The 19,024-nt window shown below is 42.8% G+C and overlaps 1 long non-coding RNA gene across 1 annotated transcript in view; it reads left to right on the top strand.

The window, feature by feature from the left end:
* LOC140104756 (uncharacterized) overlaps positions 1–19,024 on the top strand; it is a 56,755-nt gene that overhangs the window by 20,811 nt on the left and 16,920 nt on the right. The window contains exon 2 of the long non-coding RNA XR_011850403.1: positions 17,388–17,495. This is a non-coding gene — a long non-coding RNA (uncharacterized lncRNA). The remainder of the gene's footprint in view (positions 1–17,387; positions 17,496–19,024) is intronic.

Raw genomic sequence — 19,024 nt, 5'->3', positions numbered from 1 at the left:
TTATAATAAAAGCTTTTAAAATTCTGAAACTGTCTACACTATGTCTGGATATGTCTCTTATACACAGTGAATGGAGGAGACTGGGACAGAAGTGAAAATATAGCGGTTTCTTGTCTGAATGGTGACTTATTCCCGAAAGTGATCTCTCGTGTTTGGAGTGGTGAACAACTAAGGAAGAACTGTGCATTGATCGATGTTGAGATTATGAGCTCCGGTCATTTGAAAAATTGTTTCTTATGGTAAGTTGCCTTGTCCCGGCTGTACGGTAAGTAGCTCTGTCATGGATTTGGCTGTAGGGTTAGTAGCTATATTCTGGATCAAGCTTTAGGGTAAGTATCTTTCTAACGAATCTGGCTGAAGGGTAAGTAGCTTTGTTCTGGATCCAGCTGTGGGGTAAGTAGATTTGTCATGGACTCTACTGTAGGCTAAATAGCCTTTTCCTGGGTAAGTAGTTCTGTCATGGATCTGGCTGTATGGTAAGTAGCTTTATCCTGGATTTGGCTGTAGGCTAAGTAGCCTTTCCATATCCAGCTGTATGGTAAGTAGCTTTATCCTGGATCTGGCTGTAGGCTAAGTAGCCTTTCCATATCCGGCTGAAGGAAAAGTAGCTGTGGAATTGATCTGGACGTATGTTAAGTAGCTATGTCATGGGTCCGGTTGTAGGGTAAGTAGCTTTGTCATGGATTCTGCTGTAGGGTAAGTAGCTTTTTCGTGGATCCGACTGTATCATAAGTAGCTCTGCAATGGTACCGGCTGTAGGTTAAGTAACTTTGTCATGGATTTGGGTGTACAGTAAGTAGCCATATCTTGGATCTTTTTGTAGGCTAAGTAGCTTTCTCATGGTTCCGGCTGTAGAGTAAGTACCTCTGACATGGATCCGGCTATAGGGTAAGTTACTCTGGTATGGATCCGGCTGTATGTAAGTAGCTTTCTCATGGATCCGTTTGTAGTGTAGGTGGCTTTGTCTTGTATCCGGCTGTAGGGTAAGTACCTGCGTTCTGGATCCAGCTGTAGGGTAAGTAGCTTTGTCATGGATTTTTCTGTAGGCTAAGTTGCCTTTTCCTGGATGCGGTTGTAGGGCAAGTAGCTATGTCATAGATTTGGCTGTATGGTAAGTAGCTTCATCCTGGAACTGACTCTATGGTATGTAGCTTTCTTCCATATCTGGCTGTAGGAAAAGTAGCTCTGGCATGGATCTGGATGTATCGTAAGTAGCTTTGTCATGGATCCGGTTGTAGGGTAAGTAGCTTTGTCATGGATTCTGCTGTAGGGTAAGTAGCTCTTTCGTGGATTCTGCTGTATGGTAAGTAGCTATGGATCTGGGTGTACGGTAAGCAGCTATATCCTCGATCTAGCTGTAGGGTAAGTATCTTTCTAACGGATCTGGTTGTAAGGTAAGTAGCTTTGTTCTGGATCCAGATGTGGGGTAAGTAACTTTTTCACAGATCCAGCTGTAGGGTAAGTAGCTTTGTCAAGCATCTAGCTGTAACTTAAGTAACTTTGTCCTTGAGCGAGCATTACGGTAAGTAGCTTTGTCCCGGATCAATCTGTAGGGTAGGTAGCTTGCCATGGATCTGGATGTAGGGTAAGTAGCTGTGTCCTGGATCTGGGTGTAGGATAAGTAACTTTGTCTCAGATACAGCTGCAGGGTAAGTTGCTTTGCCATGGATCCGGCTGTAGTGTAAGTAGGTTTGTTCTAGATCCAGCTGTAGGGTAAGTAGCTTTTTCCCTGTTTTGGCTGTAGGGTAAGTGGCTTTTCCCCGATCCAGCTTTTGGGTAAGTAGGTTTTTCCTGGTTTTGGCTGTAGGGTAAGTAGTTTTGTCCTGGATCCGGCTGTAAGATAAGTAGATTTGTCCTGGATTTTAGGTAAATAGATTTGTCATGGACCCAGCTATATGGTACAAGTGCAGTTATAGCTCCAGCTATAGGGTAAGATTTGTTTTATATATAAAGCTATAAGGTAAAACGTCTCTTACAGATTCAGCTATAAAGTATATGTTCTGTTACAGGTATAAGGAAAGTGTTCTTTAATTTGGCCTTTCTAAATGGAAAATGTATAGATTAAGCTATAAGCTAAGTAGTTTTGTTATAGATCCAGCTGTTAGGTAGGTAGTTTTGTCATATCCTTCTGCAGGGTAAGTATCTTTCTCCTGGATGCGGCTGTAGGGCAAGTAGCTTTTTCTTCCAATCCAGCTGTTGGGTAAGTAGTTTTTTCCCGGATGTGGCTGTATGGTAAGTAGCTTTGTTCTGGATCCGGCAGTAGGGTAAGTAGTTTTCTTATGGCTCCTGCCATAGGGTAAGTAGTTTTGTTCTGGATCCAGCTGTGGGATAAATAGATTTCTCATGGATCCGGCTGTAGGGTAAGTATCTTTGTCTTGGATTCTGTTGTAGGATAAGTAGTTTCCTCGTGGATCCTGCCGTAGGGTAAGTAACTTTGTTCTGTATCCAGCTATTGGGTAAGTAGCTTTTTCACGGATCCGGCTGTAGGTTAAATAACTATGTCCTCGATCCGAGTGTAGGGTAAGAAGCTTTGCCCTGAATCCGGGTGTAGGGTAAGTAGCTTTGTCCTGGATCCAGCGGTAGGGTAAGTTGCTTTGCCATGGATCTGAGTGTAGGGTAAGTATCTTGAATCTGGATCCGGGTGTAGGGTAAGTAGCTTTATCCCGGATCCAGCTGTAGGGTAAGTACCTGCTTTCTGGATCCAGCTGTAGGGTAAGTTGCTTTGTCATGGATTCTTCTGTAGGGCAAGTAGCCTATTCCTGGATCCGACTGTAGGATAAGTAGCTTTGTCCTGGATCCGTCTATAGGGTTAGTTGCTCTGGCATGGATCCTGCTGTATGGTAAGTAGCTTTGTCCTGGATCCGGCTGTAGGGTAAGTAGATTTGTCATGGAGCCAGCTATATGTACAAGTGCAGTTATAGTTGCAGCTATAAGGTAAGATTTCTTTTATACATAAAGCTTAAGGTAAAACGTCTCTTACATATCCAGCTATAAAGTAAGTGTTCTGTTATAGATCCAGGTATAAAGTAAGTGTTCTATTATAGATCCAGGTATAAGGTAAGTGTTCTGTTACAGATGCAGGCATAAGGTAAGTGTTCTGTTATAGATCCAGGTATAAGGTAAGTGTTCTGTTACAGATAAAGGTATAAGGTAAGTGTTCTGTTACAGATACTGGTATAAGGTAAGTGTTCTGTTACTGGTATAAGGTTAGTGTTCTGTTACAGATAAAGGTATAAGGTAAGTGTTCTGTTACAGATAAAGGTATAAGGTAAGTGTTCTGTTACAGATAAAGGTATAAGGTAAGTGTTCTGCTACAGATAAAGGTATAAGGTAAGTGTTCTGTTACAGATACTGGTATAAGGTAAGTGTTCTGTTACAGATACTGGTATAAGTTAAGTGTTCTGTTACAGATACAGGTATAAGGTGAGAGTTCTGTTTTTGATCCTGCTTAATGGAAAATGTTCTGTTATAGATTAAAAGCAACTTTGTCGCAGATCCATCTGCAGGGTAAGTATCTTTTTCCTGGATGCGGCTGCAGGGTAAGTAGTTTTTGGCCTGGATTCGGCTGGAAATGGCTGAAAGGTAAATGGCTTTGTCCTTGAGTCATCTGTATTCTAAGTAGCTTTGTCATGGATCCGGTTGTAGGGTTATTAGTTTTGGCCTGTATCCGGATTTAGGGTAAGTAGCTTTGTCTTGGGTCCAGCTGTAGTGTAAGTAGCTTTGTCCTGTATTCAGCTGTAAGGTAAGTAACTTTGTCTTTTATACATAAAGCTATAAGGTAAAACGTCTCTTACAGATCCAGCTATAAAGTAAGCGTTTTGTTGCAGATACAGGTATAAGGTAAGTGTTCTGTTACAGATACAGGTATAAGGTAAGTGTTCTGTTACAGATGCAGGTATAAGGTAAGTGTTCTTTTACAGATAAAGGTATAAGGTAAGTGTTCAGGTAAGTGTTCTGTTACAGATACAGGTATAAGGTAAGTGTTCTGTTACAGATACAGGTATAAGGTAAGTGTTCAGGTAAGTGTTCTGTTACAGATACTGGTATAAGGTAAGTGTTCTGTTACAGATACAGGTATAAGGTAAGTGTTCAGGTAAGTGTTCTGTTACAGATACAGGTATAAGGTAAGTGTTCTGTTACAGATACAGGTATAAGGTAAGTGTTCAGGTAAGTGTTCTGTTACAGATACAGGTATAAGGTAAGTGTTCTGTTACAGATACAGGTATAAGGTAAGTGTTCAGGTAAGTGTTCTGTTACAGATACAGGTATAAGGTAAGTGTTCTGTTACAGATACAGGTATAAGGTAAGTGTTCAGGTAAGTGTTCTGTTACAGATACAGGTATAAGGTAAGTGTTCTGTTACAGATACAGGTATAAGGTAAGTGTTCAGGTAAGTGTTCTGTTACAGATACAGGTATAAGGTAAGTGTTCTGTTACAGATACAGGTATAAGGTAAGTGTTCTGTTACAGATACAGGTATAAGGTAAGTGTTCAGGTAAGTGTTCTGTTACAGATACAGGTATAAGGTAAGTGTTCTGTTACAGATACTGGTATAAGGTAAGTGTTCTGTTACAGATACTGGTATAAGGTAAGTGTTCTGTTACAGATACAGGTATAAGGTAAGTGTTCAGGTAAGTGTTCTGTTACAGATACAGGTATAAGGTAAGTGTTCTGTTACAGATACAGGTATAAGGCAAGTGTTCAGGTAAGTGTTCTGTTACAGATACAGGTATAAGGTAAGTGTTCTGTTACAGATACAGGTATAAGGTAAGTGTTCTGTTACAGATACAGGTATAAGGTAAGTGTTCAGGTAAGTGTTCTGTTACAGATACAGGTATAAGGTAAGTGTTCTGTTACAGATACTGGTATAAGGTAAGTGTTCTGTTACAGATACTGGTATAAGGTAAGTGTTCTGTTACAGATACTGGTATAAGGTAAGTGTTCTGTTACAGATACAGGTATAAGGTAAGTGTTTTGTTGCAGATAAAGGTATAAGGTAAGTGTTCTGTTACAGATATAGGTATAAGCTAAGTGTTCTGTTACAGATACATGTATAAGGTAAGTGTTCTGTTACTGATACTGGTATAAGGTAAGTGTTCTGTTACAGATAAAGGTATAAGGTAAGTGTTCTGTTACAGATACTGGTATAAGGTAAGTGTTCTGTTACAGATACTGGTATAAGGTAAGTGTTCTGTTACAGATACAGGTATAAGGTGAGAGTTCTGTTTTTGATCCTGCTTAATGGAAAATGTTCTGTTATAGATTAAAAGCAACTTTGTCGCAGATCCATCTGCAGGGTAAGTATCTTTTTCCTGGATGCGGCTGCAGGGTAAGTAGTTTTTGGCCTGGATTCGGCTGGAAATGGCTGAAAGGTAAATGGCTTTGTCCTTGAGTCATCTGTATTCTAAGTAGCTTTGTCATGGATCCGGTTGTGGGGTTGGTAGTTTTGGCCTGCATCCGGATTTAGGGTAAGTAGCTTTGTCTTGGGTCCAGCTGTAGGGTAAGTAGCTTTGTCCTGTATTCAGCTGTAAGGTAAGTAGCTTTGTCTTTTATACATAAAGCTATAAGGTAAAGCGTCTCTTACAGATCCAGCTATAAAGTAAGCGTTTTGTTGCAGATACAGGTATAAGGTAAGTGTTCTGTTACAGATACAGGTATAAGGTAAGTGTTCTGTTACAGATACAGGTATAAGGTAAGTGTTCTTTTACAGATAAAGGTATAAGGTAAGTGTTCAGGTAAGTGTTCTGTTACAGATACAGGTATAAGGTAAGTGTTCTGTTACAGATACAGGTATAAGGTAAGTGTTCTGTTACAGATACAGGTATAAGGTAAGTGTTTTGTTGCAGATGCAGGTATAAGGTAAGTGTTCAGGTAAGTGTTCTGTTATAGATACAGGTATAAGGTAAGTGTTCTGTTACAGATACAGGTATAAGGTAAGTGTTCAGGTAAATGTTCTGTTACAGATACAGGTATAAGGTAAGTGTTCTGTTACAGATAAAGGTATAAGGTAAGTGTTCTGTTACAGATACAGGTATAAGGTAAGTGTTCAGGTAAGTGTTCTGTTACAGATACAGGTATAAGGTAAGTGTTCTGTTACAGATACTGGTATAAGGTAAGTGTTCTGTTACAGATACAGGTATAAGGTAAGTGTTCTGTTACAGATACAGGTATAAGGTAAGTGTTCTGTTACAGATACAGGTATAAGGTAAGTGTTCTGTTACAGATACAGGTATAAGGTAATTGTTCATGTAAGTGTTCTGTTACAGATACAGGTAGAAGGTAAGTGTTCTGTTACAGATACAGGTATAAGGTAAGTGTTCAGGTAAGTGTTCTGTTACAGATACAGGTATAAGGTAAGTGTTCTGTTACAGATACTGGTATAAGGTAAGTGTTCTGTTACAGATACAGGTATAAGGTAAGTGTTCTGTTACAGATACAGGTATAAGGTAATTGTTCATGTAAGTGTTCTGTTACAGATACAGGTAGAAGGTAAGTGTTCTGTTACAGATACCAGTATAAGGTAAATGTTCTGTTACAGATACAGGTAGAAGGTAAGTGTTCTGTTACAGATACTGGTATAAGGTAAGAGTTCTGTTACACATACTTGGATAATCGAGTTCTGTTTTTGATCCTTCTAAATGGAAAATGTTGTGTTATAGATTAAACTATAAGATGTGTAGTTTTCTTATAGATCCAGCTGTTAGATAATTAGTTTTGTTATAGGTCCAGCTGTTATCTAAGTAGCTTTGTCACAGATCCATCTGCAGGGTAAGTATCTTTTTCTTGGATGCTGCTGTAGTGTAAGTAGTATTTGGCTTGGATGGCTTAAAGCTAAATAGCTTTGTCCTTGAGTCATCTGTATGCTAAGTAGCTTTATCATGGATCCGGTTGTAGGGTAGGTAGTTTTGTCCTGGATTCGGCTTTAGGGTAAGTGTCTTTGTCCTGGATCCTGCTGTATGGCAAGTAGCTTTGTCCTGGATTCAGCTGTAGGGTAAGTAGTTTTGTCTTTCATACATAAAGCTATAAGGTAAAACGTGTCTTACAGATCCAGCTATAAAGTAAGTGTTTTGCAACAAAGGCAGGTAAACGGAAAATGTACTGTTATAGTTTAAGTTATAAGGTAAGTAGTTTTTGTTATAGATCTAGCTGTAAGGGAAGTATCTTTTTCACAGATCAATATGCAGGGTAATTATCTTTCCCCTGGAAGCCACTGTAGGGTAAGTAGCCTTTTCCCTGATCCGCCTGTAGGGTAAGTAGCTTTTTCACTGATCCAGCTGTAGGTTAAGTAATTTGGTCATGGGTTCTGCTGTAGAGTAAATAGCTTTGTCATGGATCCGGACAAAGGGTAAGTAGCTTTTTCCCAAATCCAGCTGTAGGGTAAGAGGCTTTATCATGGATCTGGCTGTAGGGTAAGTTGCTTTGTTTTGGATCTGGCTGTAGGGTAAGTAGCTTTGTCCTGTATCTGGGTGTAGGGTAAGTAGCTTTGTCCCGGATCTGGCTGTAGGGTAAGTAGCTTTGTCCTGGATGCGACTGTAGGGTAAGTGGCTTTGTCCTGGATCCGGCTGTAGGGTATGTAGCATTATCATGGATCCAGCTGTAGGGTAAGTACATTTTTCATTGATCTGGTTGTAGGGTAAGTAGCTTTGTCATTGATTCTGCTGATGGGTAAGTAGCCTTATGCATGTTCCGCGCTAAGTAGTGTTGTCCCAAATGCAGTTATAGGGTAAGTAGCTCTGGCTTGGATCTGCCTGTAAGTTATGTAGAATTGTCCTGGATATGGCTGTACAGAGCTATGTCCCAAATCTGGCTGAAGGGTAAGTAGCTCTGGCATGGATCCGGCTGTAGGGTAAGTTGCTTTGTCCTTTATCCAGCTGTAGGGTAAGTAGTTTTGTCCTGTATCTGGCTATAGGTTGAGTAGCTTTGTCCCGGATCTGGCTATATTGTAAGTAGCTTTGTTCTGGATATGGCTCTAGGTTAAGTTGCTTTGTGCCGGATCTGGCTGTAGGGTAAGTAGCTCTGGCATGGATCTGGCTGAAAGGTTAGTAGCAAAGGCATGGATCCGGCCGTAGGGTAAGTAGCTTTGTCCTGGATCCAGCTGTAGGGTAAGTAGCCCTGGCATGGATCCGGCTTTAGGGTAAGTAGCTTTGTCCCGGCTGTAGATAAGGAGCTCTGGCTTGGATCTGGCTGTAGGGTAAGTAGCTTTGTCCTGTATCCGGCTACAAGGTAAGTAGATTTGTCCTATGTCTGGCTGTAGGGTAAGTAGCTTTGGCCTGGAGATGACTGTAGAGTAAAGTAGCTTTGGATCTGGCTGTAGGGTAAGTAGCTTTGTCCTGAATCTGGCAATATGGTAAGTAGCTCCGGCTTGGATCCGGTTGTAGGGTAAGTAGCCTTATCCCTGATCTGGATGTATAGTGAGTAAGTAACTTTGTCATATATCTGGCTGTAGGGTTAGTTTCTTTGTCCCGCTTCCAGTTTTAGGGTAAGTAGTTTTGTCCTAAATGCGGATATAGGGTAAGGAGCTCTGGCATGGATCTGGCTATAAGGAAAGTAGCTTTGTCCTGGATCCGGCTGTATGGTACATAATTTTGTCCCGGATGTGGCTGAAGGGTAAGTAGCTTTGTCCTGGATCCAGCTGTAGGTTAAGTAGCTCTGGCATGGATCTGGCTGTAGGGTAAGTAGCAATGGCATGGATCCAGCTGTTGGGGAAGTAACTTTCTCCTGGATGCAGCTGTCATGTAAATAGCTCTGGCATAGAGCTATCCGGCTGTAGGTAAGTAGCTTTCTCCCGGATCTAGGGTAAGTAGCTTTGTCCCAGATCTGGCTGTAGGGTAAGTAGCTTTGTCCTAGAGATGACTGTAGAGTAAAGTAGCTTTGTCCTAAGTAGCACTGGCATGGTTCCGGCTGTAGGGTAAGTAGCTTTGTCCTGGATCTGGCTGTAGGGAAGGAGCTCTGACATGGATCCGGCTGTAGGGTAAGCAGCTTTGTCCTGTATCCGGCTCTATGGTAAGTAGCTTTATCCCCGATCTGGCTATATGGTTAGTAGCCCTGGCTTGGATCTGGCTGTAGGGTAAGTAGCTTTATCCTGGATCCGCTTGTATGGTAAGTAGCTTTGTCCTAGACCTGGCTGTAGGATAAGTAGCTCTGCCCTGGATCCAGCTGTAGGGTAAGTAGCTTTGTCCTGGATCCATCTGCAGGGTAAGTGTGCTTCTGCATGCAGCTGTATGGTAAGTAGCTCTGGCATGGATCCGGCTTTAGGGCATGTGGCTCTGGCATGGACCCGGCTGTAGAGTTAGAAGCTTTGTCTTTGATTTGGCCACATGGTAAGTATGTTTCTCCTGGATGCGGCTGTAAGTAGCTTTGTCCTGGATCTGGCTGTAGGGTAAATAGCTTTGTGCTGTATCCTGCTGTATGGTAAGTAGCTTTGTCCCGGATTTGCCTATAAGGTAAGTAGCTTTGCCCTGGATCCGACTGTAGGGTAAGTAGCTTTTTTCCTGGATCCGACTGTAGGGTAAGTAGCTTTGTCCCAGATCTGGCTGAAGGATAAGTAGCTTTGTCTCAGATCCAGCTGGAGGGTAAATAGCTCTGGCATGGATACGGTTGTAGGGTAAGTAGCTTTGTTCTGGATCCGGATGTTGGGTAAGTAGCTTTGTCTTGGATCCGGCTGTAGGGCAATTAGCTCTGGCATGGATCTGGCTGTAGGGTAAGTAGCCTTGTCCAGAATATGGCTATATGGTAAGTAGCTCTGGCATGAATCTGGATTTAGGGTCAAAAGCTTCGTCCTGGATCCAGCTGTAGGGTAAGTTACTTTGTCCCAGATCCGGCCTTAGGGTAAGTAGCTTTTTCCTGGGTCCGGCTGTTGGGTAAGTAGCTTTGTCCTGGATCCGGCTGTTGGGTAAGTAGCTTTCTCCTAGATGTGGCTGTAGGGTAAGTTGCTCAGGCATGGATCCGGCTGTAGGGTAAAAAGCTTTGTCCTGGATCCGGCTGTAGGGTATGTAGCTTTGTCCTGGATCCAGCTTTAGGGTAAGTAGCTTTGTCTCGTATCTGGCTTGTCACAGTTCTTAGGGACAACTGTGAGAGTCTCTTGCGGCTGGACACAGGAGATGGCACACGGTACAGGCAAGCAGCGACAGACTGGCACGCGGATCATGCAGGCAGGAGCGGATGACAGGAACACAGAGGAATACTGGTAACACAGGAACTCGGAGGAACACCGGAAACGCAGCAACACAGGAGGGCTTTCACATTGAGGAGCCCGGGTGTACCTGCGATCCGCAGGTGCATCCGTGACACGGCTGTAGGTTAACTAGCTTTCTCCTGGATGCTGCTGTAGGGTAAGTTTCTCTGGCTGGATCCGATTTTAGGGTAAGTAGCTTTGTCCTGGATCTAGATGTAGGTTAAGTAGCTTTGTCCTGGATGCGGCTGTATGGTAAGTAGTTTTGTCCTGGATCCGTCTGTAGGGTAAGTAGTTTTGTCCTGGATGCGGCTGTATGGTAAGTAGTTTTGTCCTGGATCTGGCTGCAGGGTAAGTAGCTTTGTCCTTGATCTAGATGTAGGTTAAGTAGCTTTGTCCTGGATGCGGCTGTAGGGTAAGTAGATTTGTCATGAAGCCAGCTATATGGTACAAGTGCAGTTATAGCTGCAGCTATAAGGTAAGTAGCTTTGTCTTTTATACATAAAGCTGTAAGGTAAAACGTCTCTTACAGATCCAGCTATAAAGTAAGCGTTTTGTTACAGATACAGGCAGTCCCCGGGTTACAAACAAGATAGGGTCTGGAGGTTTGTTCTTAAGTTGAATTTGTATGTAAGTCGAAACTGTATATTTTATAATGGAAGTTCTAGACAATTTTTTTTCTTTTGCCCCAGTGACAATTGGAGTTTCAAAATTTTTGGTGTAATTGGACCAAGAATTATCAATAAAGCTTCATTACAGACATCTTACAGCTGATCATTGCAGTCTGGGACTATAGTAAAGCATCCAGAGAGCTTCACCAGAGGTCACAGTGGGCAGAGGGGTCCGTCTGTAACTATGGGTTGTCTGTAAGTCGGGTGTCCTTAAGTAGGGAACCGCCTGTACAGGTATAAGGTAAGTGTTTTGTTACAGATACAGGTATAAGGTAAGTGTTCTGTTACAGATGCAGGTATAAGGTAAGTGTTCTGTTACAGATACAGGTAGAAGTTAAGTGTTCTGTTACAGATGCAGGTATAAGGTAAGTGTTCTGTTACAGATACAGGTATAAGGTAAGTGTTCTGTTACAGATACAGGTATAAGGTAAGTGTTCTGTTACAGATGCAGGTATAAGGTAAGTGTTCTGTTACAGATACAGGTATAAGGTAAGTGTTCTGTTACAGATACAGGTAGAAGTTAAGTGTTCTGTTACAGATGCAGGTATAAGGTAAGTGTTCTGTTACAGATGCAGGTATAAGGTAAGTGTTCTGTTACAGATGCAGGTATAAGGTAAGTGTTCTGTTACAGATACAGGTAGAAGGTAAGTGTTCTTTTTTTGATCCTTCTAAATGGAAAATGTTCTGTTATAGATGAAACCACAACATATGTAGTTTTGGTATAGGTCCAGCTGTTATGTAAGCAGCTTTGTCAAAGATCCATCTGCAGGGTAAGTAGCTTTTTCTTGGATTCAGCTGTTGGGTAAGTAGTGTTTGGCCTGGATTCGGCTGAAGGGTAAGTAGCTTTGTCCTGGATCCAGCTGTAGGGTAAGTAGCTCTGTCATGATTCCGGCTGTAGGGTAAGTAGCTTTGTCATGGATTCTACTGTTGGGTAAGAAGCCTTATCCCTGATCCGGCTGTATGGTGAGTAAGTAACTTTGTCATAGATCTGGCTGTAGGGTTCATAGCTTTGTCCCACATCCAGCAGTAGGGTAAGTAGTTTTGTCCCAAATACAGCCGTAGGGTAAGTAGCTTTGGTCTGGATCTGGCTGTAAGGTAAGTAGCTTTGTCCTTTATCCGGCTGTAGGGTAAGTAGCTTTGTCCTTTATCCAGCTGTAGGGTAAGTAGCTTTGTCTCTGATCCGGCTGTAGGGTAAGTAACTTTGTACCGGATCTGGCTGTAGGGTAAGTAGCTTTGGTATGGATCTGGCTTTAAGGTAAGTAGCTTTGTCCTTTATCCGGCTGTAGGGTAAGTAGCTTTGTCCTTTATCCAGCTGTAGGGTAAGTAGCTTTGTCTCTGATCCGGCTGTAGGGTAAGTAACTTTGTACCGGATCTGGATATATGGTAAGTAGTTCCGGCTTGGATCCAGCTGTAGGGTAAGTAGCTTTGTCCTGGATCCAGCTGTAGGGTAAGTAGCTTTGTCCTGGATCCAGCTGTAGAGTAAGTAGCTTTGTCCTGGATCCAGCTGTAGGGTAAGTAGCTCTGGCAAGGATCTGGCTGAAAGGTTAGTAGCAAAGGCATGGATCCGGCCGTAGGGTAAGTAGCTTTGTCCTGGATCCAGCTGTAGGGTAAGTAGCCCTGGCATGGATCCGGCTTTAGGGTAAGTAGCTTTGTCCCGGCTGTAGATAAGGAGCTCTGGCTTGGATCTGGCTGTAGGGTAAGTAGCTTTGTCCTGTATCCGGCTACAAGGTAAGTAGATTTGTCCTATGTCTGGCTGTAGGGTAAGTAGCTTTGGCCTGGAGATGACTGTAGAGTAAAGTAGCTTTGGATCTGGCTGTAGGGTAAGTAGCTTTGTCCTGAATCTGGCAATATGGTAAGTAGCTCCGGCTTGGATCCGGTTGTAGGGTAAGTAGCCTTATCCCTGATCTGGATGTATAGTGAGTAAGTAACTTTGTCATATATCTGGCTGTAGGGTTAGTTTCTTTGTCCCGCTTCCAGTTTTAGGGTAAGTAGTTTTGTCCTAAATGCGGATATAGGGTAAGGAGCTCTGGCATGGATCTGGCTATAAGGAAAGTAGCTTTGTCCTGGATCCGGCTGTATGGTACATAATTTTGTCCCGGATGTGGCTGAAGGGTAAGTAGCTTTGTCCTGGATCCAGCTGTAGGTTAAGTAGCTCTGGCATGGATCTGGCTGTAGGGTAAGTAGCAATGGCATGGATCCAGCTGTTGGGGAAGTAACTTTCTCCTGGATGCAGCTGTCATGTAAATAGCTCTGGCATAGAGCTATCCGGCTGTAGGTAAGTAGCTTTCTCCCGGATCTAGGGTAAGTAGCTTTGTCCCAGATCTGGCTGTAGGGTAAGTAGCTTTGTCCTAGAGATGACTGTAGAGTAAAGTAGCTTTGTCCTAAGTAGCACTGGCATGGTTCCGGCTGTAGGGTAAGTAGCTTTGTCCTGGATCTGGCTGTAGGGAAGGAGCTCTGACATGGATCCGGCTGTAGGGTAAGCAGCTTTGTCCTGTATCCGGCTCTATGGTAAGTAGCTTTATCCCCGATCTGGCTATATGGTTAGTAGCCCTGGCTTGGATCTGGCTGTAGGGTAAGTAGCTTTATCCTGGATCCGCTTGTATGGTAAGTAGCTTTGTCCTAGACCTGGCTGTAGGATAAGTAGCTCTGCCCTGGATCCAGCTGTAGGGTAAGTAGCTTTGTCCTGGATCCATCTGCAGGGTAAGTGTGCTTCTGCATGCAGCTGTATGGTAAGTAGCTCTGGCATGGATCCGGCTTTAGGGCATGTGGCTCTGGCATGGACCCGGCTGTAGAGTTAGAAGCTTTGTCTTTGATTTGGCCACATGGTAAGTATGTTTCTCCTGGATGCGGCTGTAAGTAGCTTTGTCCTGGATCTGGCTGTAGGGTAAATAGCTTTGTGCTGTATCCTGCTGTATGGTAAGTAGCTTTGTCCCGGATTTGCCTATAAGGTAAGTAGCTTTGCCCTGGATCCGACTGTAGGGTAAGTAGCTTTTTTCCTGGATCCGACTGTAGGGTAAGTAGCTTTGTCCCAGATCTGGCTGAAGGATAAGTAGCTTTGTCTCAGATCCAGCTGGAGGGTAAATAGCTCTGGCATGGATACGGTTGTAGGGTAAGTAGCTTTGTTCTGGATCCGGATGTTGGGTAAGTAGCTTTGTCTTGGATCCGGCTGTAGGGCAATTAGCTCTGGCATGGATCTGGCTGTAGGGTAAGTAGCCTTGTCCAGAATATGGCTATATGGTAAGTAGCTCTGGCATGAATCTGGATTTAGGGTCAAAAGCTTCGTCCTGGATCCAGCTGTAGGGTAAGTTACTTTGTCCCAGATCCGGCCTTAGGGTAAGTAGCTTTTTCCTGGGTCCGGCTGTTGGGTAAGTAGCTTTGTCCTGGATCCGGCTGTTGGGTAAGTAGCTTTCTCCTAGATGTGGCTGTAGGGTAAGTTGCTCAGGCATGGATCCGGCTGTAGGGTAAAAAGCTTTGTCCTGGATCCGGCTGTAGGGTATGTAGCTTTGTCCTGGATCCAGCTTTAGGGTAAGTAGCTTTGTCTCGTATCTGGCTTGTCACAGTTCTTAGGGACAACTGTGAGAGTCTCTTGCGGCTGGACACAGGAGATGGCACACGGTACAGGCAAGCAGCGACAGACTGGCACGCGGATCATGCAGGCAGGAGCGGATGACAGGAACACAGAGGAATACTGGTAACACAGGAACTCGGAGGAACACCGGAAACGCAGCAACACAGGAGGGCTTTCACATTGAGGAGCCCGGGTGTACCTGCGATCCGCAGGTGCATCCGTGACACGGCTGTAGGTTAACTAGCTTTCTCCTGGATGCTGCTGTAGGGTAAGTTTCTCTGGCTGGATCCGATTTTAGGGTAAGTAGCTTTGTCCTGGATCTAGATGTAGGTTAAGTAGCTTTGTCCTGGATGCGGCTGTATGGTAAGTAGTTTTGTCCTGGATCCGTCTGTAGGGTAAGTAGTTTTGTCCTGGATGCGGCTGTATGGTAAGTAGTTTTGTCCTGGATCTGGCTGCAGGGTAAGTAGCTTTGTCCTTGATCTAGATGTAGGTTAAGTAGCTTTGTCCTGGATGCGGCTGTAGGGTAAGTAGATTTGTCATGAAGCCAGCTATATGGTACAAGTGCAGTTATAGCTGCAGCTATAAGGTAAGTAGCTTTGTCTTTTATACATAAAGCTGTAAGGTAAAACGTCTCTTACAGATCCAGCTATAAAGTAAGCGTTTTGTTACAGATACAGGCAGTCCCCGGGTTACAAACAAGATAGGGTCTGGAGGTTTGTTCTTAAGTTGAATTTGTATGTAAGTCGAAACTGTATATTTTATAATGGAAGTTCTAGACAATTTTTTTTCTTTTGCCCCAGTGACAATTGGAGTTTCAAAATTTTTGGTGTAATTGGACCAAGAATTATCAATAAAGCTTCATTACAGACATCTTACAGCTGATCATTGCAGTCTGGGACTATAGTAAAGCATCCAGAGAGCTTCACCAGAGGTCACAGTGGGCAGAGGGGTCCGTCTGTAACTATGGGTTGTCTGTAAGTCGGGTGTCCTTAAGTAGGGAACCGCCTGTACAGGTATAAGGTAAGTGTTTTGTTACAGATACAGGTATAAGGTAAGTGTTCTGTTACAGATGCAGGTATAAGGTAAGTGTTCTGTTACAGATACAGGTAGAAGTTAAGTGTTCTGTTACAGATGCAGGTATAAGGTAAGTGTTCTGTTACAGATACAGGTATAAGGTAAGTGTTCTGTTACAGATACAGGTATAAGGTAAGTGTTCTGTTACAGATGCAGGTATAAGGTAAGTGTTCTGTTACAGATACAGGTATAAGGTAAGTGTTCTGTTACAGATACAGGTAGAAGTTAAGTGTTCTGTTACAGATGCAGGTATAAGGTAAGTGTTCTGTTACAGATGCAGGTATAAGGTAAGTGTTCTGTTACAGATGCAGGTATAAGGTAAGTGTTCTGTTACAGATACAGGTAGAAGGTAAGTGTTCTTTTTTTGATCCTTCTAAATGGAAAATGTTCTGTTATAGATGAAACCACAACATATGTAGTTTTGGTATAGGTCCAGCTGTTATGTAAGCAGCTTTGTCAAAGATCCATCTGCAGGGTAAGTAGCTTTTTCTTGGATTCAGCTGTTGGGTAAGTAGTGTTTGGCCTGGATTCGGCTGAAGGGTAAGTAGCTTTGTCCTGGATCCAGCTGTAGGGTAAGTAGCTCTGTCATGATTCCGGCTGTAGGGTAAGTAGCTTTGTCATGGATTCTACTGTTGGGTAAGAAGCCTTATCCCTGATCCGGCTGTATGGTGAGTAAGTAACTTTGTCATAGATCTGGCTGTAGGGTTCATAGCTTTGTCCCACATCCAGCAGTAGGGTAAGTAGTTTTGTCCCAAATACAGCCGTAGGGTAAGTAGCTTTGGTCTGGATCTGGCTGTAAGGTAAGTAGCTTTGTCCTTTATCCGGCTGTAGGGTAAGTAGCTTTGTCCTTTATCCAGCTGTAGGGTAAGTAGCTTTGTCTCTGATCCGGCTGTAGGGTAAGTAACTTTGTACCGGATCTGGCTGTAGGGTAAGTAGCTTTGGTATGGATCTGGCTTTAAGGTAAGTAGCTTTGTCCTTTATCCGGCTGTAGGGTAAGTAGCTTTGTCCTTTATCCAGCTGTAGGGTAAGTAGCTTTGTCTCTGATCCGGCTGTAGGGTAAGTAACTTTGTACCGGATCTGGATATATGGTAAGTAGTTCCGGCTTGGATCCAGCTGTAGGGTAAGTAGCTTTGTCCTGGATCCAGCTGTAGGGTAAGTAGCTTTGTCCTGGATCCAGCTGTAGAGTAAGTAGCTTTGTCCTGGATCCAGCTGTAGGGTAAGTAGCTCTGGCAAGGATCCGGCTGTAAGGTAAGTACCATAGCTTTGTCCTGGATCCGACTGTCGGGTAACATGGCAACCCCAGTGTGTATGTGTCTGATGTCAAGGATTCTCTTTTAGTCCCGTTTGGTAGGTAAGAATTTCTTCATGCCCCTTTCTGCTCCATTTTAGCGTCATCCTAGAGGTAAGTTCCCAATCTTAGTCCTCCTGGATGGTAAGCATTACGTTTTGGGTTAAACTGTAAGATTTAGGGTTTGGCTTTGGAGTAAAGTTCTCTTGTATGATCTCTATAATGTAATGATACCTCAATAGACCCCCCATCCCCCATAGTTCGGCTTAGCTCTGAGAGAGCCACTCCATTTTAGGTCTTCTGACAGATAAAGTTTTGGCCTAGCTGTAAGGTAAGAATACAGTTTTAGTAGCTGGCAATGACTAACATTGCAGCACAGCAGTTTTTGCAGCCTAAACTCCATGGGTTTAGCTGTCCTAAAAAAGAGGTCAGAGCCCCTGTAATGACCTACAGTATATTTTACATTACTTTATGACTTGTGAAGTTCTGAAATTAAAAATGAAATAGTATATTTTGATCCAGATTAAGCAGTGCAGGATTTTCTTGAGTCTTTCAGCTATTCTGTACGTGTTGATTTAGTCTCCCTTATTTTATGGCTTTACTATTGAATTTGCAGTCACCTCTGCAGATGGGGGAAGAAAAATGATTTGATCCGCAGTCCTGGAATGAATATTCCCTAAGACGTATTCACGTGCCAGTGTTTTCTTAGAAGAAGTAACGCCAAGTACATAAAACTTTGTAAATCTTCTTGATGATTTCTTAGCATTATTAGTATGATGAGCAATGTCTTATCTCTCTGTATATTATACATATATAACCAGTGAGAAAGTAGAGGAAAAAAACGGGGTTATAAGAGTGAGACGCGCTACATCCAAGGAGTAATAATGGTTTGGTAATTTTTTGTAATTTTTATTGGAAAAGTGACAACGCGTTTCAACGCCGTAATGGCGTCTTCATCAGGTCAAAACACTGTGGAGTTACATGGTAAAAGAACATAAGGTGACATAATTAGTTAGTTAATGGGTTAGTGGGCACAGACATAAATACAGACATAAATAACAACAAAAAAAAAAAAAAAATTTATAAAATACAAAAATACAATATATAACATATAAATATGAAAATACAGTGGTGTGAGGTAAAATATACACTGTAACAGAGAATAACCAGTAATTGGTCAAATAGTAGAAGGGTGATGGGCTGTATTAGTGAATCTATTCGAAGGGTCAGATGGTAAATTAATTGATTAATTAAATAGTTGATTAATTAAACAGAGTTAGAGTCAATAAATGCATAGATTGATGGTACATAGGGTGATTCAGTAAATGAATTAATAAATTAATTAATTAATTAATTAATTAATAAAATTGATAAATTACTGAAATAATAAATTGATAAAATGATAAAAAATTGATAAAAAACACACTAAGAATATGAGAGTAAGGTAGAGTAAGTGTGGAGGAGAGAAGAGAGAGGTACCTGTAAAGTAGAGTAAGTGTGGAGGAGAGAAAAGAGAGGTACCTGCAGTGAGACCTGCGGTGTTGAGGGCAGATGCTATGCTGCCTGGGAGTCCAATCCTGGGGGAGGAAATGCAGAGTGAAGAACGCATAAGAGACCGATGGAATGAAGGCAGTGTAGGGGATGGAAAGAGGCGCTTAACTTACCGCTGCGAACGGTATAGCGGGGAGGGAGGCTGCGTGCTGACACCGGCGTGAGAATGGACAGGAAGCGCGCCGGGTAGACACGCGGTTTTTTATTGTGACAGGCAGCTGATGATGATGCGGGGGCAGTGCGCCTGCGCGGGTTGCGGCACGGACAGGTGGATTGGGCGCACGGTAAGTTTATAATGTAATGTGCTGTGTGCAGGAGATGTGTGTATGTGAGGGGATGAAAAAAGTGAATAGATAGACTGGAGAATAAGGGAAGATGAATGAATGAAGTGAATAGAGGGATGAGATGAAGGGACATGGGAACCAGGAAAGATATGGAGGAGAATTGAATGGGCAAATAATTAGCAATGAAGGTGGATTGGGCGCACGGTAATGTAATGTGCTGAGTGCAGGAGATGTATGTATGTATGGGGATGACAGAGGTGAATGGATAGACTGGAGGAAGGGAAGATGAATGAATGAAGGGTATAGAGAAAAGAGATGATGGATAAAAAACATGGGAACCGGGATGGATGTAGAGGAGGATTACATGAATTAACATGAATTAACAAGTGCAAAAATAGGTAAAATGCTAAAAGATAAT

The sequence above is a fragment of the Engystomops pustulosus genome, chromosome 10 (assembly GCF_040894005.1).
Source record: "Engystomops pustulosus chromosome 10, aEngPut4.maternal, whole genome shotgun sequence".
Lineage (NCBI taxonomy): Eukaryota > Metazoa > Chordata > Amphibia > Anura > Leptodactylidae > Engystomops > Engystomops pustulosus.
This window is presented reverse-complemented; position numbering and strand designations above follow the sequence as displayed.